This window comes from Acinonyx jubatus, chromosome B4, assembly GCF_027475565.1.
Source record: "Acinonyx jubatus isolate Ajub_Pintada_27869175 chromosome B4, VMU_Ajub_asm_v1.0, whole genome shotgun sequence".
NCBI classification, from domain to species: domain Eukaryota; kingdom Metazoa; phylum Chordata; class Mammalia; order Carnivora; family Felidae; genus Acinonyx; species Acinonyx jubatus.
Genome location: NC_069387.1, coordinates 108,990,616 through 109,018,001, shown reverse-complemented (window position 1 = coordinate 109,018,001; position 27,386 = coordinate 108,990,616). Strand labels below are relative to the sequence as shown.

The window sequence follows — 27,386 nt, the reverse complement described above, 5'->3', positions numbered from 1 at the left end:
ATTGCTTCATATAGCTACTGGTCATTTGTATATCTTCTTTGGAGACATGTTTATTCAAGTTCTTTGCCCATTTTTTCAATCATACTCTTAAGAGTATATAACAAGAGGGACAGACCTTATCTGGAAGTATATGTAGTGTTGCCATACTGAGAAAATAATAATACAGAACATCCAGTTAAATTTGAAATTCAGATAGACAATGAATCTTTCAGTGTAAGTGTGCCTCACAGAATATCTGGGATATACGTACACTAAAAGCTTATTTGTTGATTATCTGAAATTCAAACTTAACTGGGTTTCTATATTTTATTTGACAATCCTATGTGTGGAGTAGGGGAGAGAGTAATTAAGGAAAATTACTTTTAGGAGGTGATTTCTGAACTTAGACCTAAAGAGTAATTGATATTGTCCAGGTTCAGAGGTGTGGGGAAGAAAATAGAGGGCAAGGGTATACCAGACAGACAAAAGGAATAGCATGTGTATTGAAGTGGGAAAGATCTGGTAATTTTAGTCACTGTGGGCATAATGTAATGAATAGAGGGAGATCTGGCATTTGTTCATGCCACAAGAGACCACAAGCCAGAGAAATCAGGGAATGAGGCTAAGTATACTGAATATTAAACACATTGGGGATGGATATTAGAAACCTGGGCTCTGGTCCTGGGGCTACACTGAATAGCCTGCCATCCTTGGGCAAGTCAGTTCACCTTTCTGGATCTCAATTTACTACTCATGGGCCAAGTACATGTTAAGCTGCTAACAAATGAAATAGTGGAGCACAGATCTGAAGGGTCTATTCAGAAAGAAAACTCAAGGTTATCTAACATCAAACCCTCAAGGCAGAGATGACTCTGAGGCCTGGGCAAGGTGTTGGCCACAACAATGAAAGGTGCAAAGAACTCTGAGGTCAGACAGTCTGAGATTCAAAGGCCAGTTCTGTCACTTTCCTGCTCTGTGGCCTTGGGTAGGCAAGTCAACCTTGCTATGAGCCTCCACATCTCTCATATGTAGGGCAAGATTAACAACATAGTCCTTCCTAAATAGTCATTAAGACTCATGATAGCATAAATAGAATGCTTGCCACAGAGCCTTATGCATAGTAGTTACTCATCCAATAATTTTTCGCTCAGTTAGGTGGACTGTTCATAATATTAAAGAATTCTGGAAACCTTTGGTGAAGGAGAAAAGAAGCAAATGATTGCCCTAGACACACATTATGTACATTATGTATTTGCCTATGGACATTCCTGCTTTTTGGAAATAGTTAACCTGTCAATTGGGAGGCTTAGGGAATGTGGATTCAAACAACAGACTCTCAAGCTATGAAGTATCAAAGTTCAAGAGACACAGTGGGAGAAACAAAAAAAGACTATGAGTTTTAACATTTCCTTTATTTTCTATTTTCTCATCCTCAATCAATTAATTAAGCAAACATTAATGAACACCTTTCATGAAGCTATTAAGCAGCTTATAATCTATCTAGGGGAAGACAGATAAATTTAAAAAAATTGAATAGGTACATGAATACATGTTTAATGATTGTCCCAGGGGACTGGACTTTATTAGTAGGAATTTCATCTGGTTAGGAAGAAGATAGCTCTGGAGAGACCTTGGAGCATCTCTCAGAACACACAATGGAGGCTCTCCCCGCTCTCCAACAATGGGACTAGGTCCCTTCCCTTGCTCCTGCCCAAAGTGTACAGCTAGTTAAGGCTGCAGCACTTTTTTTAAAAATCTCATTTCTCAGTTCCCTCAAACACACTGAGAACAAATGGTAGGTACTTGCTGCGGTAGGTTAGTATTTGATAAATGTTGGTTGGATTGAATTATTTACCTAACGGCCCAGTGCCAGGTAAATGGCCAAATATTTAGTAGAATCTTTCATATGTTGAAAAAGCAATGGAAGTACATGCTCATTGAGTTGTTAATTTTTTCAGCAAAGATGGATGTGTGTGAATCCATCCATAGCTGACTCTAGTCCATGCTTTTGCAAAGCAATTGGCCATATTAGGAAAGAAGCTGGTTGCTTGGAATAGACATGCTAATCCTTTAACAAAGGTGATGCTTGTGACTCTAATTCTCAAATGTAGCCTGAAAAAAAGAACCTGGAATGAACAGATTATAAGCATTTACAATTTGGGGCCATATGAAACGTTTAGTTTAAAGTGACCAGGGTGTAATGCCTCTCGAAAGTTGTTTGTGTGTGTGTGTGTGTGCGTGTGTGCGTGCCGCCCCCCCCCCCCCCCCCCCCCCCGCCTTTGGAAGATAAGAAAACCATCTGGTATAAAGAATTAAGTTTAAGAAGGTCAGCCTCCCACACCTTTGGCAGTTATGGTTTGGGCAAAGGAAACTGTTGTTCCAGAGGATGTCCCTCAGGCACCAATCTTCATAATCACCAAAGAAAGGTTCAATTGTGTTCAGAATGGCTGCTTTTCCTCACAGGAAAAGGAGTAGCATGTTTTAGAATTATTGCCAACTACAAGAGTTGAGATGAAAGTATTAGGACTCCTACTTAGAATAGTCAACTGATATCCAGCCCTCCAGTGATCACAGATTTGGGTGCTAGGAGCTCAGGGGCAACTGAGAAAACCATGCCTTTTAGGAGGATACAGTCTACATGAAAAGAAAGGACCAATAGTGGTAGAAAATACATAAAACCCAACTACTCAACTAGTGTGAAGATGTGCATCACTTATACACAATACTTTTTTTTTTTCCAACTTAACCACTGAGTTTGTGTTATTACTCCTTTGTGGGGCTACTTCTTTTTTATTTAAAAAAATTTTTTTTTGCAATTTCTTTGTAAATGTGTGAGAGCCACAGTGATGCTTATCATGAGCCTTATTTTCTGACCAGTTTAAGAGTGAAATGTACTTATGACCTGCTTTTTTGGTTCACATCAAGACTTCACAACCATAAAAGTTATGAGGATTCTCTTCTGACCCACGGAAAAACTCTAGAAATCATTGTTTCTGCCTATTGGATTGAAAATAGGTTCAATTATATTAGAAGGCTACTTTTTTCCATACTTGTGAAAATCCTGAAGCAATGGACGCTCTTTGACCCAGTCATTCCATATATAGAAATTTATCCTAGAAAAAAAAAAGTGAGGTTGTTATGAAGAAAATATGTATAGTTTTCTTGAAACAAAATACGGTGACTTACTTGTCCTGACTTTCTGAGGACTTTCCTCTTTTTAGCAATAATTCCTTTACTGCTGGGCAAGTCCTGACCAACTTTCTGGTGGCTACCCTACAGCAGAACCCTCCCATTTGCTGACTATTTTGAGATGCTGCTTGAAAAAAGAGGAGATACAGTCATCAAATTGCCTTCTAAGGCATTGGGGTTTAGTTAACTTCAAGACTTTGGTTTTCAGAATGAACATTCTAAGGTCAGGGTAGAGATGAGTTCCTTGGAGGAATTAAAAGCAATTAGGAGAGGCTAAATGAGGAGAGAATTTTTAAAAAGTAATAGACCGGTGGCCTGTGGCCAGGGAATAAAGTTAAAGAATTTGAACCAAAGAGGGATGTTTGTAAAGTTGTTTGCTATCATGTGCATTTGACCTAAAGTTTGTGTTTCTTCTTCCCATTCTGGCTGATGTTTAAATCTGATTGATGAGCTAGAGATTAGATACAGGAAAAGATAGAATAAGTCAACAGGAAAAGAGAGCTCTGCCCGCTGTCCCTAAAAAACCCGCCTTAAAATGCAGGAGACAAACAGCTAAATATATATATATATATATATATATATATATATATATATATAGCTATAAAAATAAAAAACAAAATAAAGAGAATTAACAACATATATAACTGATCTTAGACTAGCGTTCAGAATTTTTTAAGAAGTCTTTTGTAAATCAGTAAGAAGTCAAGAAAAATAATGGAAGTATAGGCATAATATGGATGGGCAATCATATGAAAGGAAATGTGGATGGTAGTAAACATGAATAAAATTCAACTTCATCAAGAAAATAGAAATACAAATTGTCATACTGAGATATCATTTATACCTAGTACATCGGTTTTTGTGTGGTGGTGGGGGATTGTTTCTTGATTTGGTTTTTGTTGTTATTGTTGTTCATAATATACACCTTTGGCAAAGATATAGATCAATGGGAACTTATATTCTCATAGTGGAAGTATAAACTGATTCAACCATTGTGATCAACTTAACAGCATATATTATGTAATACTATAATATAACCCAGCAAATCCTCTCCCAGGTATATTCCAAGGATACTATAGTACACACTATTTAAGAATATAGGTATAAAGATTTGCATTGCAGCATTGTTTTTAATAGTGGGAAAAAATGGGATGCAATGCATTGTTTATTGTTAAGTTATAAACATTTATACCCTTGTGATAATGTTTTGCTCCAATGGAGCAAACATTAATTAGCACAGCCTCTCATGTTCTCTCCACAGGAAGAAAAACAAATTATTGGTGAGTCTGACGTACGGAAATGAACTTGCATGGCTTGGCTCCTTTCTCTCTCTTTCTTGGGGGTATACCTCCATGCAAAAAGTACACATTATGCTTTGCTTCCTTCCAAAAGATTTATAGTCCTGCACTGCTGGTGTCGGGTAGATTGTGCTAGGTGATTGCTACCTATGACTTAGGTTCTGGGTTTCAGAATTAGGAAGCCCATTTACCCTCAGATATAAGCCATATTCTCCATCCAGTTCAGTTTTATCAGTAAAAAGGTGATATTCTGACCTCACTCTGCTACCTTCTTTTATTTCTTAAATGGGTCAGTATAGATGTATGGTACTTATTGGGTCCTTTGAATATCAACACTGAGAAACACGAAATATAATTTGGGAGCAAAGAACATATGAATAAAGAGGTGCTTAGATGACCAGGGTAGATGGATCTTTGCTTTGAGGATATTATGCTAGGCTGTGGCCATTGGGGATTTTCACCTTAGTGGGTTTCTTCAGCTTACAGTGGCTTTGTACATACCATGCATATGATTGTTTTTAGGAAGGCAGGGCTACACACATGAGGCCTAAAGCAAACATCATCTAGCCCTGCCCTCCATTGAGTAAAAACAACTGTTCAGCAGGCTGTATGCTTCAGCAAAGACAGGCCAGGGTGACATCTTAATCAAATGATGGGGGGACTTGGAAATGCAGATTGCCAGCTTCACCTGGGCCTACACCTGGACCAGGTATCAGAGATCATGGCTCTTCTAAACCATTTTTGAATAGACTGGCTAATTTTAAATTGCATTGCACATGAATTATAGAACACTAGCAGAGATTTGAGCCTTACACTTTTAGCACTAAACCTAGGTAGGTAGCCCCAGATCACTGTTTCCAATTCTATTTTGCTTCCAAGACCATAAGAACTTCAGAGGAGCTAATATTGGATATCTTGGATTTATCTGGAGTGTTCACAGATAAAGGAGCCACCCAGTGGTGTGCTAAAGCTAGCTTATGTAACTCAAAAGAGCTGATTGTTAAATTTTCAGTAATTTTGCCGGGCAATTGATGTCAGATTGGTAGCTTGAAATTGGCCATAGTGGGAGAATTTATGCTTCTGAAATCAGTAATCCCTACATATTAGAGTTCTTCATCCCTACTCCCAGCCAATTGTTACTTTTTCCACCATGTGTTTTCATATTCACTTTGGAGTTGGAAATTACATGTGTTTGGACCTGAATTGAGACTCAATCTGTGGTAGATGCTATTATTCTTAAACAAAAGAAGGATCAGAGTACCAATTATGAAGGAATATGACATTTGGGGGGAGGATCGAAGTAGAGAACTCAATGAAATGATTGTAGACGTAATAATTAGGAAGACAACAAAAGAATACCGTGCTTGGTATAATCTGTCTTTCATAGACTTCCATAGACTGGACTGCATAGGGATTTAAGTTACTGAAGAAGTTTGAAACACAGAGTGTAGTAAACAATAAAAACACAATGAGCAGAAAGACAGGTTGACTAAAGAGAAATTGCTTCAGGAAAATAGTGGAGACTTTAGAGAATAGGCAAACTTTTCTAAAAGGGAAATGACAATTTTAAGGGTGGGACATATAAAATATATTAAAAGAAAGCGAGGATGCATTTCAAACTAAGTTTCTTGGAGGCCATTGGAAGAGGAGGGGGAAACACCACCTTGGCTGTTGCTCTGTCAGAAGCTTTGACTGGGACCCAGGAAAGAAAGGTAACATCTTAAGGAACAAACTGGAAAGGTTGCCCCAGGGATGGCCAGAATCCAGGGCACAGTTAAGAGGCAAATTTTTAATGTTGTTTAGAAAAAGCAACTTCCTATGGTCTTGTCCCTTAGATGGAGTCATTTGAAATATTACTTTGGAAAATTTAAATATTGGATCCCCTTAAAGATTGAAACAGCTCTCTTGAGTGGTGGCAGAAAAATCTGGACAGATTTCAGAGGAGAAAGCAAGGAAGATCAGCATTATATTCAAATAACTTTTGGGAGAGTTTCAAGGGGCCAGTTTCTGCATGTGGAGACACAGGAATTGCTTGTTCTAAGAGGGAACATGTGTGAGAAAATTAGAGAATTAAAACTCTAAAGGAAGGCACAGGAAAGGTAACAGTTTAAAGAAGCAATAGGCAGGCAATGATAGGTTGACTTCAGCCCTAGTTAAAGGTTGAGCTAAAGGAGACGTCTTTCAGCTGACATTATTCAACCAAGAAAGGTGAAAGTGAACAAGGTGTTGAACAGTGGATAATTTTGACAGGCTTAGAACAAACTGATTCTATATCTCTTATTAAGAAAAAAATGCAAAAACAAACTTGGAGGAATACGTTAGAACACCGAGTGTCTGGGTCAGAAATTAGACGGTAAATTTAAGGAAAGAAGACATTCAGGGCTAGCAAAATTATAGTCCTTCATGAGGTAGACCTGGAAAGGGAATAATTAAGACACCAAAGAAACTGCTTACACACCCTGTCGAATCTTCTGCAAAAATGTAGAAGGAAAGTGAAACTAAGCATTATGGGATTATCTGTCATTGCAACACTCACCCCCTCACACACTACACACACACACACACACACACACACACACACGTGCACATGCACAGCAGAAAGAAATACTACCCACAGCTAGAACATTTAAACAGAATAGACAGTCTCTTGTGGACCACATGAGTTACTAAATCTTGCTACTTCACCAGAGGCACAGATTTCAGAATAAGCAACTGTATTCAATACAGTATTATCAACTACAGTCATAATGCTGTACATTAGATCTCTAGAATCATTCATAACTGCAACTTTGTATGCTTTAACCATCTCTTCATCTTCCCCACCTCTCTGCCCTTGGAAACCACCAATCTACTTTCTGCTTCTATGTATTCAATGTTTTTAGATTCTTTATGTAAAATCATGCAGTTTTTTTTCTTTCTCACATAGATATCTTTGTATGTGTGTGTGTGCACGTGTGATGAGAGTACTTAAAATCTATCCTTTTAGAAAATTTGCCCTTGTGTCTCATGTGCTTTATAATGATTAATAATCCATGTGAATTGAATAACTTAACTTGGTCTGTGAGGTGTTTTGTTTGATGGCCTCTAGGATAGCTCTCCTGGTGGTGTACCTGGAGTCTTACAGTGTATTAAGATAATTTACCACGTGATAAAATCAATTCTCAATTGTTTCAACACTCTTTTAGAGAATGGGTGTTACTTCCTGGATTTTTACACCTAAACATCCATTAGTAAATGAATTAAAGTGTGATTTATATCTATAATGATATCTATACAATTATTACAATGACTAAAATGTATTTGTATGTAACAATAGGGATAAATATAAAAACATGCAACATTGAATGTAAACATTTTCATTCGTTTACATAAAGCAAGAAAAAATTTCATTAGGATACATACAACAGGAACAACTTAATATAAATGTTAAAACATACCAGTGACTAATTGTTACTCATGATCCAGTTTACTCTCATTTCTTCTAATGAAAGAACAGCTCCTCACCCAAGATTCAGCAGATTATATGAGCATGTGGCCACATTGCTAGATATTTTCTAGCCTCCCTTGAGGCTAGGTATAGCCATGAGCTAAATTCTGCACAATGTGATGTGAGCAGAAAATGTGCACAACACCATCGCCACATCCTTAAACACGTAAGGCTGCTGGGCTCCCACCACTACCTCTCTTTTCCCCTTCTGATGATTGAAATGTGGAATACCAACTTCAACTATGAAGACACCTAAGACAATGATTCAGCACCAGTAGTAGGGACCTAGGTCCTGGATGACCTTATGGGTAAGACCATCTAGCCTGGGTTGTTAAGTCTATCACTGGATTCCTCACTTAAGCCATGGTATTTTTGAACCATTGCACTTTGCGGTTGCTTTGTTATGGCAGCGTCATATGTATCCTAATTATTATACCACAAAGTGATGTATTTATTTTTAAATACTTACACGATAAAATATAAGATACAGTAAAGCCTTAGTTTGCTGTCATAATTTGTTCTGGAAACACGCTTGTAATTCAAAGCACTTGTATATCAAAGCAAATTTCCCCATAAGAAATCATTGAAACTCAGATTATTTGTTCCACAACCCAAAAATGTTTATATAAAGATCATTATGATGCTGTAACATAATACAAAATAATAAATAAAATACAAAATATAAGGAAAAATAAACAAATTATCCTGCACTTACCTCTGAAAACCTTTGCAGCTGGTGTGAGGGAGACAAGAGAGAGGAGTGTACTGTATTCCAATCACTATTGGAATCACTACTATTTATTGGCTCAATGGAATCCTTTTTCTGCATGGGGGCCATCGTATACTCTCACACAGATGTTGACTACAGTGCAGTATTAATAAACTCTTGTCATGTACTCTATTTCATGTAACTGGCAATAAGGCAGCAGAGGAAAGAGTCTATACCTGCAGGCAGCCTGACCTAGAATGAAGCAAGGCATTCCTAAGCTTACCCTTGTATGGAAAAGCAAAGGACTGTCCATACATGGTTTGAAGTGACAAAAAATACACTAGTGCCAGCTGTGGACACCTTCCAACATTCTGAAAAGTCACTGATTTCTGCTGAACACCATGGCCTGAGATCAAGCAACCGAGCACAGGAGACAATCACCCACAATCCCGCAATGAGATAGAGAGAGAACCATTAGCTTAGTTGTTATCAAGTGACATTTGGCATTAAGTACTATTTGTATTGCAAGACATCGCTAGCTTATCAAGTTAAATTTATTAGAAATGTTTGCTCGTCTGGCAGAACACTAGCAGAACAAGTTACTCACAATCCAAGGTTTCACTGCATTCGTGAGGTGACACACGTCAACTTTAGGATCATGGGGAAGCACATGGGAAGCACAGACGAGAAAGGATGGTGTAATGCAAAGGAGGTGATTTATAATTAGTAATATGAATCCACAAAGTCATAGGAATCCAGGCTCACTCTGTCTTCTTTGCTCACTCCCTATGTGTCACTTCCTTCCTCAAAGTCTCAAGATGTTTGCTGGAATCCAGACATCACATTTTTATTCCAAACAGAAAGCAGTAGAAAGGGGGAAAAGAAGAAAGAGATCCATGCCAAATTAAGCTCAAGTGATGTTAATTTATGTAAATCCCACCCAAAAACATCTGCTTACCTCTCCTTGCAGTCTTCCACCCTCTATTTTATGCTCTATGCTGTAACCAAAGCAATCCTCTACTTTATGTAACAATAACTTCCCAGCCCTTAGGATTTTGTTCAGACCTTAAATCTGCATGTGATTTCCTTCATAATCTATTATCCTCTCCAGCTCCAGCTCCTGCCCTGCTTGCAGATGCTCTAAACGAATCCAATGCTTTTAATTCCTGAAAATCGCTGTGCTCTCTTGTTCTTCTGCCTTGACAACTATACTTCCTTCTGTTTGCAGCCTTTCTTCACATAGCTAACTCCTATTTTTTTTTCCATTAAGACTACATCCTATATGCCCCTTCAACTCTGTAAAGTATTCCTGACCTTGGGTCTGAACCAGGTATGCTATGAATAAGATTCAAAGACAATTCTATGTATATATACATAATATATAACACTTAACACATTCATTTAAATTGCTTATTTAATTTTCTATCTCTTCTAATAGGTATCTAACTCAAGAGCAGATATTTTCTTGTATCTCTAGGGCTTAGCATGCATGAGTTGCTTAATAAATACAATAATTATATAACTTGCCTTCCAACCTGGAATGCTATTCATCATTCCATTGGGACAACAGATGTAAGATGGGCAAGCTGGAACATATGATCTTCCTATTAATAAATGTTTGCTTAATATATACACACCATTGGGTTGGTATGTATACATCATCAGAGTATATATACCATTGCATTGGAACTTGTACAAATTTGGCTCCTTTATTAGACTTTCAACTTCTTAATGACTTCAGCACCCAGAATAGCTCATGGCACACTGTAAGTGTTCCATGAATGTTGAATAAATCGATCAGGATATGCTACCACCTACCACCTTGGTCAAGCATTTACCCTTTTTGTACTAGGGATATTGGTAAAGATTGAGGATTAAAAAAGGCAAAAAGAGTGCTTTCAGTGGCATGTGCAAGAAAATGCTTCAAGAGGTAGTATGGTGTTTTCTACCACCAACCTTTACTCATTTGATTGGCTTGCATGAGGAGGATTCTTTTCCCTCTTGTCACACCTTTGTGATATCTCACAGTCCTTCCATCATAAATAGTAGCTGACCCCTGAATAAAATGGAGGTTGGGGTGCTAACCCCCCCAACACAGTTAAAAAATCTATATATAACTTTCGAGTCCCCCAAAACTTAACTACTAATATCCTATTGACCAGAAGCCTTGTTGATGACATATCAGTTGATCAACACATATTTTGTAGGTTATATGTATTATAAACTATATTTTTACAATACGGTAAGCTGGAGAAAAGAAAAAAATGTTATTGCGAAAATCATAAGGAAGAGAAAAAACACCTACAATAATGTACTGTATTTATTGAAAACAAAAATACATGTAAGTGGACCCTCACAGTTCAAACCCGTATAGTTCAAGGGTAGACTTTATTCATCCCCCAGAGCCCCTGTGTTTGTTGGTTATACCAGAAAAAGGGTCACTGTGGACAGAACTGTTGAGGGTGTATACACAAGAAAATGTGAAATGTGGAACATATTTGAGTAGAAGATCAGAAATGCCATAATTACTTCATTCCCACACATTTCTTGGCTACAAATTCAGTAGCCAGTTCACTTTCAAGAGAATATTTCTTAGTTCTCCTTCCTTTTATCTTTCAGTATAGTTTTTATATTACCTACCTCTAAGAATATTTTTTTTTCTCTTCTGTAGGGGTTTTCTGCCCACAGGACAATTTTGTGTTAAAATTAAGAAATATTTTGATTGAATGATGAAAAGCAAATGCCTAGATCATTTGCCAAGATCTTTAAGTTCTGAATTGAAAACAATTACTCTCAGACATACTCGTTACCCAGTCACTGTTCTAAGTTTCTGAAACACAATTAAATTTATCTAAAAAGTATGAACTTGTTGGTACACAGTTATTCTGAGACACAGGCAAGAGTGTCAAAACTCAGTTGACACTGAGGAATGCAGGGCTCTGGTGACTGGGTTCCTGAGATGTTTAGGTACATGGATAGAAGGAAAGGAGTTTCATTCTGTTTTAGCATCTCAAGTGTCCATCTACTTATTAAATAGTAACTCCATAAGAAAAGTTTCAATGACATAAATGGACCAACATATATACATAACACTGACCCCTTTTCAGAAGATTCAAAACCAGACAGCAACTAAGACAAATCTCTACCAAAATTCTTTAGGAAGACGAGGGTGTAAGGTTCCCAGTGCTTGAGCATACTGGTTATAGTTAGTCTTTGCACAAAGAACCAAATTCTTCTGAACGACACCAAAGGAAACTGAGCTAATTATTTTATACTTCATATCCACAGACAAAGAAAATTTGACCTAAGAGAGGCTACGTATTAGACAGAGACCTGGATCTGCCACTCAATAGACAGGACAGCCCCAGTAATTAGTTCCACTTTTCCTTTTCATGACTTCATGTTTCCTCAATGATAAACCTAAACTAAATGATCTGTAATAAATATAATTTCAAGTATTTGATTCCATGGATTCAAGGCATGAGAAATGAAGTGACGAGTACAGCTTCTCACCACTAGTCGTCCTTCTTGTGCAAACAATGAGGATGGTGGATTGAAGTGCTTTTAGTTTATTGGTCATTTATCAAAAATAGAAAACATTATGCCATCAAAATCCTCAGTTTTGTTTTCCTATTATCATTATGTTTCCCCTAGGTCTTTTTTTGTATATGGATGTAGAGCTCTGTGTTATGAAGAAGAGGATATTTGAGAAAAGCTAGTGGTGGGGATTCAGTATATTAACTGTTTACCTTTTTTCTCAGAGTTTTCATTAATCTCCATGTGAAAGGCTCTGAGATCTTGTAGGGATTTGACATGGGAGACTCTACAGTTTGTAAAGAGAGACGTTTTACAAAATGCTGCCTTTGCTTGGGAACACATGTGCACCCCTTACATCAAGGAGAAAGGGCCAGAATTCTATTTGTATGTGTAGCTGTCTGTAGGAGCAGGGATCAGCCTTGCATTGATATGGTCACAAATCTCAATGCCTCACAATGGCTTTTGGAACAAATGAATGACATGTGTAATAAGGGGCTGTATCTAGGTTTCTGTTTTCAGGTAGTAAGAATTCCTCAACTGCCAGCAGTAAAAATGTCGTGTTCTTTCTGAAGTAGTTTCAAACCAAAGGAGATTCAAATACCTGCAAAATCACAGTGTAAATGTACCTACCACATGTAAATTTAGATGAAAGGTATTGAATGACAATGTATTCTCCTTTAGCTTTATGGTTGAAATATTAAATGTTTGTGATCACTTTACTATTATCACTTTAATTTTTGTACAATCCAAAAGTCAAATTAACAGCTCTCTCAATGTCTCAATGATGTCTTGATGTCATATGTAGGGGTATGAATAAGGGAATTATAGTAATGCTTATAATATTATAGGCATAGTAATATAGCTATTATATACACTATATTATATACATAGTATATATGGTTGTGTACATGGTATATAATATACTATATGCTATATTATATGTATAACATATATTATATTATGTTACTACCATGTAGTAATTGTTATCGTACTAATATCTAGCATTTCCGGGGATTATTTTGTGCGAGGCACCACGCTAAGTGTTTTACTTAAGTTGATTTACTTGATACGCATGTGAATCTATGTGAGTTATTATTCCCTTTTTGCCCACCAAAAGGTGAAAAGGAGGAAACTAAGGACCATAGAGGAGCCCAAAAACACATAGCTAGTATACAGTAGAGACAGTACTTGTATGCATACCGAAATTCCAACTCCTGCACTTTATTGCTAACGACCAAAAGTTTATCAGTGGCCACAAATTTGGAAAAATTATTTAAAAATTAATATCATTTCTGTTTAGCTTTTTATTAGCCAGATATAACTTTTGTTGATTAGAAGTTTAAAAAATCATATTTGCTAAGACTGGATTCTTGTTAGAAAACATTTGTGAAAGTAAGGTTTAACTGTGAAATTGAAACACACTCTATTTTCCTGAGGGTGCACTTAAGGCCACTTTTACTCGTGCAAGCTAACAATTACTCCCAGTAGGTCAGAGGCATTGGCTAATGAGTTATTCGCCACTGGTGGCAGCAATGATGGGGAATCTGGTTTTATAATCTAATCTTTCAGAGATCTCAGGCAAGTGGCAAGAAAAGACAGAGAATCTGTTTTGTTAAACTTTTTTAAAATGTTTATTTTTGAGAGAGAGCGAGAGAGCATGCACACATGCAAATGGGGGAGAGGCAGAGAGAGAGACACAGAGAATCCGAAGCGGGCTCCAGGTTCCAAGTTGTCAGCACAGAGCCCTATGGGGCTCAAACCCACAAACCATGAGATCATGACCTGAGCCAAAGTTGGACACTTAACTGATGAAGCCACCCAGGCATCCCTTGTTAAACTTTTTAAAAAAAGTTTATAGTTATTTATTTTGTGGGGGAGGGAGGAGGGGGCAGAGATCGAGAGAGAGAGAGAGAGAGAGAGAGAGAATCCCAAGCAGGCTCCTCACTCAGCACAGAGCCCAATGCAGAACTCAATCCCACAAACTGTGAGATCATGGCCTGAGCCAAAATCAAGAGTCAAAGGCTTAACTGACTGAGCCACCCAGGCGCCCCTGTTAACCTTTTGAAAATTTGTTTGGCTGTTTGTCCATTTGTGAACTTAAGTTATTTAAGGAAATATTTCAGTCCCTTTGGAAAGGAGAAGACACTTAGATGTGGACAAGTGTGTTTTTGTCTGTCTTTAGTTTTGTTTGTCTTTAGTTCTGTCTTTAGTTTTGACCCACGGCTGATGTTGTGCAATAAGTTCTCTGTGTTTCTAAGTGACTGTGTTTGAGAAAAGCCTGAACTTTTTCTTGACAGACTGTATCTTCCTCAAATGGCCACAACAGTTTCTCTCATCCAACATGTTCTTGGCACTCCTCCTTTTGAGAAGTGAGGTCTATGTTCTGCACCCTTAAATTTGAGCAGATTTGTACTATGGTATGACATCATATGACTTGTAAAGCTAGTTGATAAAAGGTGATATGATATGTTCCTAAAATGGGGCCCACCACCATGCTGTGAGAAAGCCCAAGCCACTCATGTAGAAATACCCACATGAGAGGAACCAATGTCCCAGCTCTCAGCCCTTGTTAAGCTCACAGCCAACCGTCGCTTATCAGCCATGTGAGAAGTGCATCTTCCAAACCTCAGCCAAGCTACCCCAACCAACACTGCCTGCCAAGTTCTGCCCAAATTGTAGATTTGTGATCCAGATAACTAACTGATAGTTATTGTCTCTAGCTGCTATGTTTTATACTGGGTTGTTAAGCAGCAATAAATAAGTGAAGCGTCTCTAATCATATGAATGTGAAGTATCCTCCTGTCTCTAGAGGATAGTAATCAATTAAATTCTAAAGTCTCAAAATAAAAGTTCTCTGTTCTGATTGGGTAATAGAGATCCACGAATGTTTATATAAATCTACTATTCCCCAAGCTCCACATTTTTATATTCTCATATCTTATATTTTAAATAATAATCCAAATTCATATAAATAAGGTGAATCTTAGGACAAAGTATATGGATTTAATCATTTTGCTTTATAAAATGATTTTGGGTAGTGTCTTTTCTGGACTTTATCAATGTGGAGTAGAAAACAAGCATATATTTTATTTCATATGACATTTGCATTTTTTAATTGAAGAAATTACTTAATCTGGACTCCTTAACATTCCAATACTGTTTTACCAATCAGATAAGCCCACATTATTTCCTACTGCTACCTCCATATAACATTGAAGATTTTTAATTTTTTTTAAAAGTTTATTTATTTTTGAGAGAGAGAGACAGCACTCCCGGGATGCTAGTGAGCATGGTGAGGGGAGGGGCAGAGAGAGGGAGACACAGAATCCGAAGCAGGCTCTGGGCTCTGAGCTATCACCACAGAGCTCAACGTGTGGCCAGAACTCACCAACTGTGAGATCATGACCTGAGCTGAAGTTGGACGCTCAACTGACTGAGCCACCCACGCACCCCTACACTGAAAATTAAAAAAAAAAAATGTAAAATCATGTGTTCAACTAAACTGAATTACACTTTTAACAAATGTTTTTTTTTTAATTTTTTGTAACGTTTATTTATTTTTGAGACAGAGAGAGACAGAGAATGAACGGGGAAGGGGCAGAGAGAGAGGGAGACACAGAATCGGAAGCAGGCTCCAGGCTCTGAGCCATCAGCCCAGAGCCGATGCGGGGCTCGAACTCATGGACCGCGAGATCGTGACCTGAGCTGAAGTTGGACGCTTGACCGACTGAGCCACCCAGGCGCCCCAACAAATGTTTTTATATAAATAATTATATTCTGTAGTCTGTCAGCTTAAATAAAATTTCCAAAATCTGTAGTTAATTAAGTATTTTGTCAAAAATTCTTTAAGTAGTATTATACCAGGGTAATTCAAGGAAAATCTTGGATCCATAGATAATTTTTAAGTAATGTAGAATACTAAAACATTGGCCACCAAACATTGTTTTAATACATATATTATTTTGCCATATTTTTATTTTTACATGTCATGGTCATATTGATACATTTTTGCTTTAAAGAAGGTATGAAAGGAATTGGTGTAGGGACACCTGGGTGGCTCAGTTGGTTAAGCGTCAGATTCTTGGTTTCTGTTTAGGTCATTATCTCATGGTTTGTGAGTTCAAGCCCCACATTGGGCTCTGCACTGACAGTGTGGAGCCTGCTTGGGACTCTCTCTTCTGCCCTTATCCTATTACACACTCTCTCTCTCAAAAGAGAAAGGAAGGAAGAAAGAAAGAAAGAAAGAAAGAAAGAAAGAAAGAAAGAAAGAAAGAAAGGAAGGAAGGAAGGAAGGAAAGAAAGAAAGAAAGAAAGAAAGAAAGAAGGAAAGAAAGAAAGAAAGAAAGAAGGAAAGAAAGAAAGAAAGAAAGAAGGAAAGAAAGAAAGAAAGGAATTGGTGTGGCCATAGGGAGTGGTATTATGCTATTCCAAGAGAAACTTTTATTCCTCTCCATTCATGAGGCTTGTTAATATGCTAAAATGCTTGTTTATGACACACAGTTATCAATTACCTATCTCCCAGGTCTTTCGGTGGCAAAGTAGTTCATCTGGCTAAAACTATAACTAATATGGGCAATTGTAAAGGAAAACCTCACTCTTCGTTCTGTGTTTCTCCTATTACTTCACACTCCACCACACTCACACCACTTGTGACACCAGGTATATGGGCTTTTTTTCCCCTACACCGTAGCAATTCTCTGTGATATCAGCTGGGCATCCTACAATTTGATTCAATTTTGACACTAACTGGAGTTGGGATAGACACGAATTCAGCCCCACAGGACTGCCCCACTGGTGCAAGTAGGAGGTCCCCAGGTTACCCACAACTTATGTCTGACTTGGATACAAATCAGAGTTTCCCATGACCTCCTTCTCCCTGGATTTGATTATTTGCTAGAACAGCTCACAGAAGGCAGGAAAACACTTATGTTTACCAGTTTATTATACAGTAAAGCACATGGTAAGAGATACAGATGAACAGCCAGATGAAGAGATACATACATAGGGTGAGGTCTGGAGGGGTCCCAAGTGCAGGAGCAGGAGCTGGGGTGCTCCACTTTTCTAATATGTAGATGTTAGAAGCTCTCCAAACTCCATCTCTAGGGATTTTTATGGAGGCTTCATCACATAGGCATTACAGATCATTAACTCAACTTCCAGCTTCTCTCTGGAGAATGGGGGGTAGGGCTGAAAGTTTCAGGCTTGGTCTTTCCGGCATTCCTTTAGGAGCCCACCAAGAGTCACCTCATTCGAGTAAATGACACTCCTATCATACAGGATATTCCAAGGAATCTAGGAGCTCTGTGTCAGGAATCAGGGTCAAAGACCAAATATTAGAACAAAAAATGCCTTAGTGCTCTTATCAGTTAGGAAATTACAGGGGTTTTAGAAATTCTGTGCTAGGAACCAGTGGCAGAGACCAATATATATATTTTCTTTTATTTCACAGTGATCAAGATGATGTTAGAAACCATAATGACAAAGGAGCACAGCTGTGTATCAATGTAATGGATGTGCCTTGGTTTATCAAGAGTAAAAGAGCATAGTTTTGACTCAAAGTCAGGTTATTCAGAATATGAAAGAGGACAGTAAAAGACAAAATTTGCATGGATATAGGAAGTTATAGAAGGCTTGTAGAAAGTAAATTTTACTTCCTTGGTTTATAATCTCTAAAAATAATGAACCTGAAAAAAAGTAATAGAAATGCTAAATTTCAGCAAAATTTATTTAACTTTGAAGGAGTTATCCAAAAAATAATTTATAAAAATGGAGCTTGTGTATCTTTTACTGCTAAACATTATATTCATGCAACACTAAAATTTGGTTTTCTCGCTTTGAAAATTATGAGTGTGACTTGGCATATTTTACTCTTTGCAGGTGTAATAAAAGTTTTTCCTTTACCTTTCATGCAATTTCCTCCATAGATATTCTGTATCTTGCTATTATTAAAAAGCAAAGAGCTCTTTACTTAAAAGAGCTAATGTTGCTTACAGTTGTGTACTTAAAGTATATTATTGTTATTCTTTTTTTAAATTTTTTAAATGTTTATTTATTTTTGAGATAGAGACAGAGCATGAGTGGAGGAGGGGTAGAGAGAGAGGGAGACACAGAATCTGAAGCAGGCTCTAGGCTCTGAGCTGTCAGCACAGAGCTCGACACGGGGCTTGACGTGGGGCTCGAACTCACGAGCTGTGAGATCATGACCTGAGCCGAAGTCGGAAGCTTAACCGACTGAGCCACCCAGGCACCCCTATTATTGTTATTCTTTATGACAAATAGCCAAATGTTCCATGATTTATGTTTTACATATCCATGATCCTAACTTAACCAAGTGACCAAATCTATTTTTTTCCATGATTCTTTTCATTTTATTTATTTGAGAGAGAGAGAGAGTGCAGGGAGAGGGGCAAAGGGAGAGAAAGAGAGAGAAAGAGAGAGAAAGAGAGAGAAAGAGAGAGAGAGAGTTCAAGCAGGCTCCATGCCCAGCACGGAGCCTGACATGGGGTTCAATCCCATGACCCTGGTATCATGACCTGAGCTGAAATCAAGACTTGGTTGCTCAACAAGCACCCAGATGCCCTGACCAAATCTATTTTAGTAACTCCTTTGTTTTGTCTTCCAAGACAAGACCCTAAATACAGGGCAGGGCAGGGGAAATTCAATATATCTTTTACACTTGAAATTATATTGAGTCCTCCCAGGGAGTATAAGAGCAATCACTAAATTCATTCTTTTACCTTATAAAAAGAGGGATGCTAGAAATGATTAGCTTTGTTCAGTACATTCAATATTTCTTAAGTAGTTCAGTGCTACAGTTAAGAGCTATAAATTGTCTTAGGAGGGAAGAATTATCAACACAAAAGAGAAGCCCAATCCCAGGCTTCTCTACGTCTCTGTCAGGCCGGGAGCATGAACAAATACTGGGACCTTGATGAGAGAGGAATTCATCCATAGGTATAGGTACTGCAAATGAAACTTATAGAGATAAATTTCTCAGGGTTGGTTTTGTAGCCTCTGGATCAAGGGCAAACAACATAGAGGCTTTTCAAAGTACAATCCTAGATTCCTTATACATATTGTCCCATGAAAGGTAATTCTCTGGCATTAGTAATTTTTTATTTTTAAATTAAAACAAAACTATTATTGAAGTATAGTTGACATACAGTGTTGTATTAGTTTCAGGCGTACAACATAGTGATTTGACAATTCAGTAATTTCTTAACACTATATGGCTTTATACATTCAAGGAGGCTAACATCATGTGTTATATCTATGTAAATGGGATAGCCAGAACACAATAAGACCATCATTTTGTGTGTGTGTGTGTGTGTGTGTGTGTGTGTGTGTGTGTGTGTGTGTTGTATTCGTGGCTAATTATGAATGATCTTTGGAGATTATTCATGATCATAAAGGTATCTGCTAAGAAAAATGATTCCAAACTTGAAAATAAGAAAAATAGGGGGAAGCATGTCTGTCTTTTCAATACTATAAGAGAACATTCTTTAACAGGCCTACCCCCAAATCATTTACCTAATATTTAGGCAATTGTTAGACTTGCTATTCACTTTTGATTAAATGTCCAGATTTTGTGAATTTACATGTTCACTTAGTAAATAGAAAAATCATATAATTTGTCTTCAAAACCAGGATGCTATTAATCATTCCACAACAGTGTCCGGTGGTGAAGCAAATGATTTCTGAGTCACAAAATAGAAAATCCCAAAGATTATCACCCTGGAGGATATTAATTAATTTTGTATCTAACTTAGCAAGTGTATTTAAATTTTTTTAATGTTTTTATTTATTTTTTGAGAGAGAGAGAGAGAGTTACAGAATGCAAGTGGGAGAGGGGCAGAGAGAGAAGGAGACACAGAATCTGAAGCAGGCTCCAGGCTCTGAGCTGTCAGCACAGAGCCCAATGTAGGGCTCGAACTCACGAGCCGTGACATCATGACCTAAGCCAAAGTCAGACACCCAACTGACAGAGCCACCCAGGCGTCCTGCAATTGTATTTAAATGAGTAAAAATACCCACTTCAAGTGCTCTTCAAACCAATTTCACCATCTGCTGTTTCCTTAATTAAAGTGTTGAATATATAAACATCATTTTTTTTAATGTTTTGAAATTATGCTTTGACAGACATTTTACAAAGTGTATCCTGGGGTATTCCAATCCCAAGAGGTGTTTTATGGGGAAAATGATTCCATGTACACCCTCTTGCCTCTGAGGACATTTCACACACACACACACACACACACACACACACACACACACACACACCTGCATTTCCTAAATGTACTTGACCCTGGCAGCCCTCTCCTTTCTATTTTTCCCTTTGGTTATTATGTATCCGTCATGTCTTATTGGCATTTTCTCCAAAATGCATGCTGAATCGATCTACCTGTCTCCAATCCCAATAACCCCATCTTACTTACAGTCACTATTCTCTCTTGCCTACGTTCAGCAATGGTCTGAAACACGGGTCTCTGCTTCTGCTTCTCTTCCACACATTTTTCACAGTGGTAAGTGATCTTGCAAAAATAAAATCATGTCACGTTTTTACTTCTTTAAAGCTTTCCGCTTGCTTCCCACTGCACTCAAACTAAAATCCAGGCGTACTCCCTGCCACACCCTGCATGAGGTGCCTGTGCTCGTCCCTCTCTGTCACCCTCTGTACTCTCTGTCCACCAGCCTCCCTCCTCTTCCTAGGGCTCTCTGTGCTTCTTCCGCTGAAAGGTTTTGCTTGCTATGATGGTCTCCCTCCAGATTTTACAGGATGGTTTCTTAGTTTAAAAGTCATGTCCTCAGAGAGGCCTCCCTGACCACCTAGTTCAAAATAGACCCTCCATTTATACAAACAAGCAAAGTAAAAGAAAAGTTAAGGGTGCTGAAAATATGTTGTGCTCTAAGCGTCTCATGTTCTTTACTGTAGGATCACCTGGAAATCCACCATTCAATCTTTTGAAGACTACTTTTGTCCTCTTGAAATACATGAATTCCTAGAAGGATTAAAGTGAAGATGGGTGGGAAAAAACTTGTGGCTGGGAACAGGAGCTGGGCCTGTAGACAGGCTTCATGTGGCCTAAACAAGCTAAATACTTGAATTATTGCCAACATTTAAACATTCAGAGGTTTTCAAGTGACTATCTCTGTTTGTGTTGAGAGCAAGCCGACTTTCTTCCTTAGTGACCATGCTGAGAAAGGACAGCACTGGTTGATTCGTGACACTCTTAGAAGTTCCCTGCCTGCACTTTGCCACCCCTCATGTTAGGCTGCCATTATTGCATATGTAATAATGGATTCACTGAGAGCATTGTGTGCCTAGCAACTTGGGCAAGACTTCTGAGCTTTCTTATAGGTAGGGAGATGGTAATAAAAATAATAGGGTTACAGTTAATTACAGATGTACAATCTGAGTCTTAGAAAGGAATTTAGAGACTATCTAGTTACCCTCCCTCTCAATGGAAGTACTATTTAATCTTTATGATCATGTTTTGAAGACAGTAATATTATTCCCTCCTGGATGAGGAAAGGGGTCCTCAGAGATCACAAAGCTAGCGAGTGGCAGAGTCTGGCCCCTAACTCACAGGAATGCGTTCCTAGTCCAGAGTCCTTTCCACCATATTCCACTGCTTCCCTACATGAATGTGGGTTTTGTGTGTAGGCAGTGGGAGAAGGTGGCAACAGCCAATATGTATCTCTGCTCAGTTCTCAGGGCTCTAGATCCTTTCTCCAGACTTTGACTCCAGGCACACTTCTTGACCCTCTGTGTCACTAGTTTAAGAACCATGTAATGTGCCTGCCCTTGATTTAAATTGGGATCTTCTGGCTCATGTTTCTCTCTTGTTACTGTTATTTTTCATTCTGCTCACTCTATGTCTTTTTTTTCCAGATATTGTTTTAGTCAATATAGATTTTTCATTGATTGTTCCAACTTCATTGAGATGTAATTGACATATAACATTGTATAGGTTTAAGATATACAAATATTGATTTGATATGCATATAATGCAAAATGATTTTCACAGTAGCATTAGTTTACGCCTCCATTCCCTATCATAATTATCATTTCTTCATTGTGGTGAGAACACTTAAGGTCTATTCTCTTAGTAACTTTCAAGTATACAATATTTTTATTTTTTAAATTTAAATTCAAGTTAGTTACCATACAGTGTAGTCTTGGCTTCAGGAGTAGAACCCAGTGATTCATCTCTTGCATATGACACCCAGAGCATATCTCAACAAGTGCCCTCCTTAATGTCCATTACCCATTTAGCCCACACCCCCACCAACTTCCCCTTCAGCAGCCCTCGGTGGGTTCAAGTATATTGTATTTTTAAAGTATTTTTAAAAAATGTCAGTACTTCTATGTAGTTAGCTAATATACAGTGCAATAGTAATTTCAGGAGTAGAACTTAGTGAATCATTACTTACATACAATACCCAGTGCTCATCACAATTAGGGCCCTCCTAATGCCCATCACCCATCTAGCCCATCCCCTACCCACCTCCCTCCATCAACCCTCAGTTTGCTCTCAACAAATATAAGAGTTTCTTGTGGTTGCTTCCCTCTCTTCTCCCCTCCCCCAATTTCCCATATGTTCATTTGTTTTGTTTCTTAAATTCCACATATGAGTGAAATCATACGTATTTGTCTTTCTCTGACTGACTTACTTCACTTAGCATAATATTCTCGAGCTCCATCCACATCGTTGCAAATGATATTTCATTCTTTCTGATGGCTGAGTAATATTCCGCTGTATATGTACACCACCTCTTCTTTATCCATTCACCAGTTGATGGGCATTTGAGCTTTTTCTACAGTTTGGCTATTGTTGATAATCTGCTATAAACATCGAGGGTGCATGTAGCTCTTCAAATCTGTATTTTTGTGTCTTTGGGTAAATACAAAATAGTGCAATTGCTGGATTGAGGGTAGTTCTATATTTAGTTTTTTGAGGAATCTTCATACTGTTCTCCAGAGTGGCCGCACCAGTTTGCACTCCACCAACAGTGGACAAATATTCCCTTTTCTACATATTCTTTCCAACACTTGTTATTTCTTATCTTTTTGATGACAACCATTCTAATAGGTGTGAAGTAATATCTCCTTGTGTTTTGATGTGTATTTCCCTGGTTATTAGTGGTGTGGGGTATCTTTTCCTGTACCTGTTGGCCATTTTTAGGTCTTTGGAAAAATGCCTATTCAGGTCCTCAGCCCTCTTTTTAATTGAATCCTTTTTTCCCTCTTAAGGTGCATGAGTTCCTTAAATATTTTGGGAATTAACTGCTTATCTTCACAAAAATTGTATAAGTTAGATTTTTTTTATTATGCTTTTTTTTACAAATGAGGAAACAGAGGTGCAGAGGTGTTAATTAACTTGCCCAAGGCCATAAAATAAGTACATGGTAGAGCAGGTCTTTGATCCCAGATAGTGTGAATAGCACACCCACGCTCTTAACCACAGCACTGCATGTGGAATCAATGTGAGAAAATGATTCTAGGTATGAGGAAAAAAGGAACTCAATCCATTGTACCCTACAGTCCAGATTACTTAAAACAGTATATAAGAAGTAATGGGGAAAAAATGGGTAGCTATAGAATTTCTACACAAAGGAAAATCTTGGGTGGAAATCTGGTGAAGTAGTTGCTAAGGATTTCTTCTTGATGTCTCACTTACATAGTGAGCACTCCATTTTAACTCAATATATTATATTTGAGGTGGCATGGCAGCAGTGGAAGGGGCAGGCAAGAGCCAATGAATAGGCATGAGTAAGGGCTCCCAAAGCTAGCTCTTTCATTGTCAAATCTGGAAGATTTAGCTGGGGCAAGAGCATGCATGGCCTTAGATGTTGAACTAGCTAAAGTAAATATGACTAATCTGGGGTTTGGGTGCAGAATAAATCGGTATAAAAGGATAATGAAGGGTCATGAGGGGAAGAGAGGGGAATTGGGGATTAACTGTAGTAGACTAATAGGTATTAAGAGCTCAGCTAGAGTAGGGGCCACAAGTATACAAAGGAAGAGACAGTAGAAAGCTGTACCTTATGACTGACATGGGCATGAGGAAGTGGAACAAAGTTGACTCTAACATTTTGAAACTAAGGGACTAGAAGTTTGATAGAATGATTAACAGAAATGGAAGCACATGACACCATGCTGATTTGTCTCAGGGTCTCTCATGAAGTTGTCATCAAAATGCCAGCCATGGCTACAGTCTCTGAAAACTTGACTGAGACTTCCAACCTCACTCATGGTTATTGGCAAGAGGCTTTAGTTCCTCACTGGCTGTTGCTTAGAAGATCATTACCAAGAGGCCCCTCTTGGAGGCTGGCTACCACTGGGTACATGGAAGTACAAAGAAAGAAGTCTTACTCACCTATTTGGGGTGGGGAAGTAGGCTGTGGTAATACATTACATTGTTTTTCTTAAAAATATCCGTGGTAAATGCTTTTAAAATCAGTAGCTTTTGGTGAGGCATCAGGGCACTAGTACCTGAAGGATAGAAAGAAGTCTCTCAAAATATGATGAGTTTTCCAAAATAAAATGTTGTATTACTGGACAGCCCAACAAGAGCTACAACTTAAAGTTATTGCAATCTGGCTTTTAGGCTCTTTGACACACTTGTCATAGATTATCTGATCAAATGTCTTAGTGAGAAGAGCCATTCTGAAATATTTTATTTATGTTTAGTAGAATACAAATGATATATTTACTTATATTATTTCCTATTTTAATGTTATTTATTATATTATTTATCATATATATCTTATATCTTACCACCTTTTTTTTCCTACTCTCCAGTCCAGTATTTCCAAAAGAGTGGCCAAAAAAACATCCCATTAGCATGATGACCCAAATGAATGGAATTGACAAAGTTACTATTTTGGGATGGTGGAACACACACATCAGTATATTAAATATTCTGAAAAGTCCTACAGTAAACAAAGTGACCTCAGTTTATTTGGCTACAATTTTTTTTTAACATAATACATAATACCTTAATATTCAGCTGAATTAGTGTTCCTTAGGAAACTCTTTGGAAAAAAAAAAGACCTAATCCTTCCCCTCTCTTCAACTTTTTTTTTTTTTAATTGGGTGTATGGTTGATACTCAGTGTTACATTACATTGGTTTCAGGTATAAGACAGTGACTCTTCCTTAATTTTTGTTCCCGTTATGTTGCTGAAAACTACCACGGTAGCCTTCCCCCGGGTCATCTGCTTTTATCCTTCCTGCCCAATCCATTTTTTTAATGTTTATTTATTTTTAAGAGAGAGAGAGAGAGGGAGGGAGAGAGCACAGGCAGAAGAAGGGTAGAGAGAGAGGGGGAGTCACAGAATCCGAAGCAGGCTCCAGGGTCTGAGCTGTCAGCACAGAGCCCGACACGGGGCTTGAACTCAGGAACCGTAAGATCACGACCTGAGCCGGAGTTGGACGCTTAACCAACTCAGCCACCTAGGCACCCTGCCCAATCCAGTTTTAAATAATCAACATGGTTGTTCTCCTAAAACAAAATCTCATCATAACTCTCTCCCTTTTAAAACCATCTGATAGCACTTAGGACCAGGTGCAAACTCTTTAACCTGGCTTGAAAGATCTGTCTGTTGCTTCCCAGTCTGGAATCCTACTGTCTTCCTGGGCAAGTTCTGCAACAGCTATATGAATTCCCAGAGCCCCTCAGGTGTAGCATGTTCTCTCACCCTGCCATGGTTTTCTTCCTAAAAAGTCTCTTCCTCTTGTCTTTACTTGGAAAGATTATTAGCTTTTAGCATTCTTTTTTTTTTTTCAATATACGAAATTTATTGTCAAATTGGTTTCCATACAACAGCCAGTTAGCATTCTTTTTTATTTTTATTTTTTTAATAATTTTTAAATTTAATTTGAGAGAGAGAGAAGGGGAGGAGCAGAGAGAGGGAGGGAGAGAGAGAATCCCACACAGACTCCATGCTGTCAGCATGGAGCCTGATGCAGGGCTCAATCTCATGAACCATGAGATCATGACCTGAGTTGAAACCGAGCTGCAAGCTTAACTGACTGAGCCACCCAGGCGCCCCTAGTTTTTAGAATTCTTATATAGTTATCTGAAGTCTTTTTGCACTGCCCTTGCTGGAGAGATCAAAGGTTTTAAACTTTTGCTGAAAGTACTGAGAAAGAGGCACACTTTTTTTTCAGGAGTTGCTAAGTTGGTGAAGTGCACGTCTATGGCTACTGGGATCCAATACACAGAGAGGGTGTATGTAAGCAGGGAGACGACAGTGAGAAAGGAAGAGGTTAGAAATAGCGACTTGCCTGTGATGTCATCTTAGTACCTGTTCTCAATCTCATTTGGGATTTTCAATTGTGTGAGCGAATTACTATTTTTGCCCTTAAGTTAGTTTGAATGTGATTTCCGTCACTTGGCATTAATTAAAAAGACTTAATAACAAAGGAATTGTTTGTATACACACCTTATTGCCAAGTAATTTTTAAAAAATACTTTTCAACCATAGCTCCTGGCATATTATACCAGGTACACCGGTCTTATTTCTCATTGTATGAATCAATGAGCCTCCATCATAAATCAAGTATGTGATTCCCAAGGTCAAAAGACTACTGATACTAAGAATACCATCAAGCATCAAGGTTTTTTTCTTTCTTTTTTTTTTCCTGGAGTAGACAAATTGATTATAAACTTTATTAAGAAAAATAAACAAGTGAGAACAGCCAGGAAAACAGTGGGGAAGAAAGGGAGACGGGGGCATCTCTAGATATTAAAACTTACACAAAGCTTCTATAATTACAAGTGCTATATTGGCACATAGAAAAACAGACTGACTGACGGAATAGAATAGAAAATCCAGAAACATAACTAAATTAATTCCTAAATGTAGTTTACAATAAAGAGGATGTACTAGTTTCCCATTGCTGCTGTAATGAATTACACACATTTAGTGACTTAAAACAACACAAATTTAGTAGTCTTGCAGTTTGTTCTATAGGTCAGAAATCTAAAATGGTTCTCAGTGAGTTAAAGTCAAGGCGTCTGCATGGACGCATTCCTTTTGTAGGTTTTAGGAGAAAATCCACTTCCTTCTCCAGCTTCAACAGAGCTCTTGTATTCCATAGCTTATGGCTCCTGGCTCCTTCCTTTACCTTCAAAGTCAGCAATGTAGTATCTTCAAATCTTTCTCTGACTCAGACTTCC

The 27,386-nt window shown here is 38.0% G+C and overlaps 1 long non-coding RNA gene across 1 annotated transcript in view; it reads right to left on the bottom strand.

Moving 5' to 3' along the window:
* Nucleotides 1–2,779: 2,779 nt before the first annotated feature.
* LOC128316451 (uncharacterized) overlaps nt 2,780–27,386 on the bottom strand; it is a 325,892-nt gene continuing 301,285 nt past the window's right edge. Inside the window, exon 3 of the long non-coding RNA XR_008300384.1 lies at nt 2,780–3,092. This is a non-coding gene — a long non-coding RNA (uncharacterized LOC128316451). The remainder of the gene's footprint in view (nt 3,093–27,386) is intronic.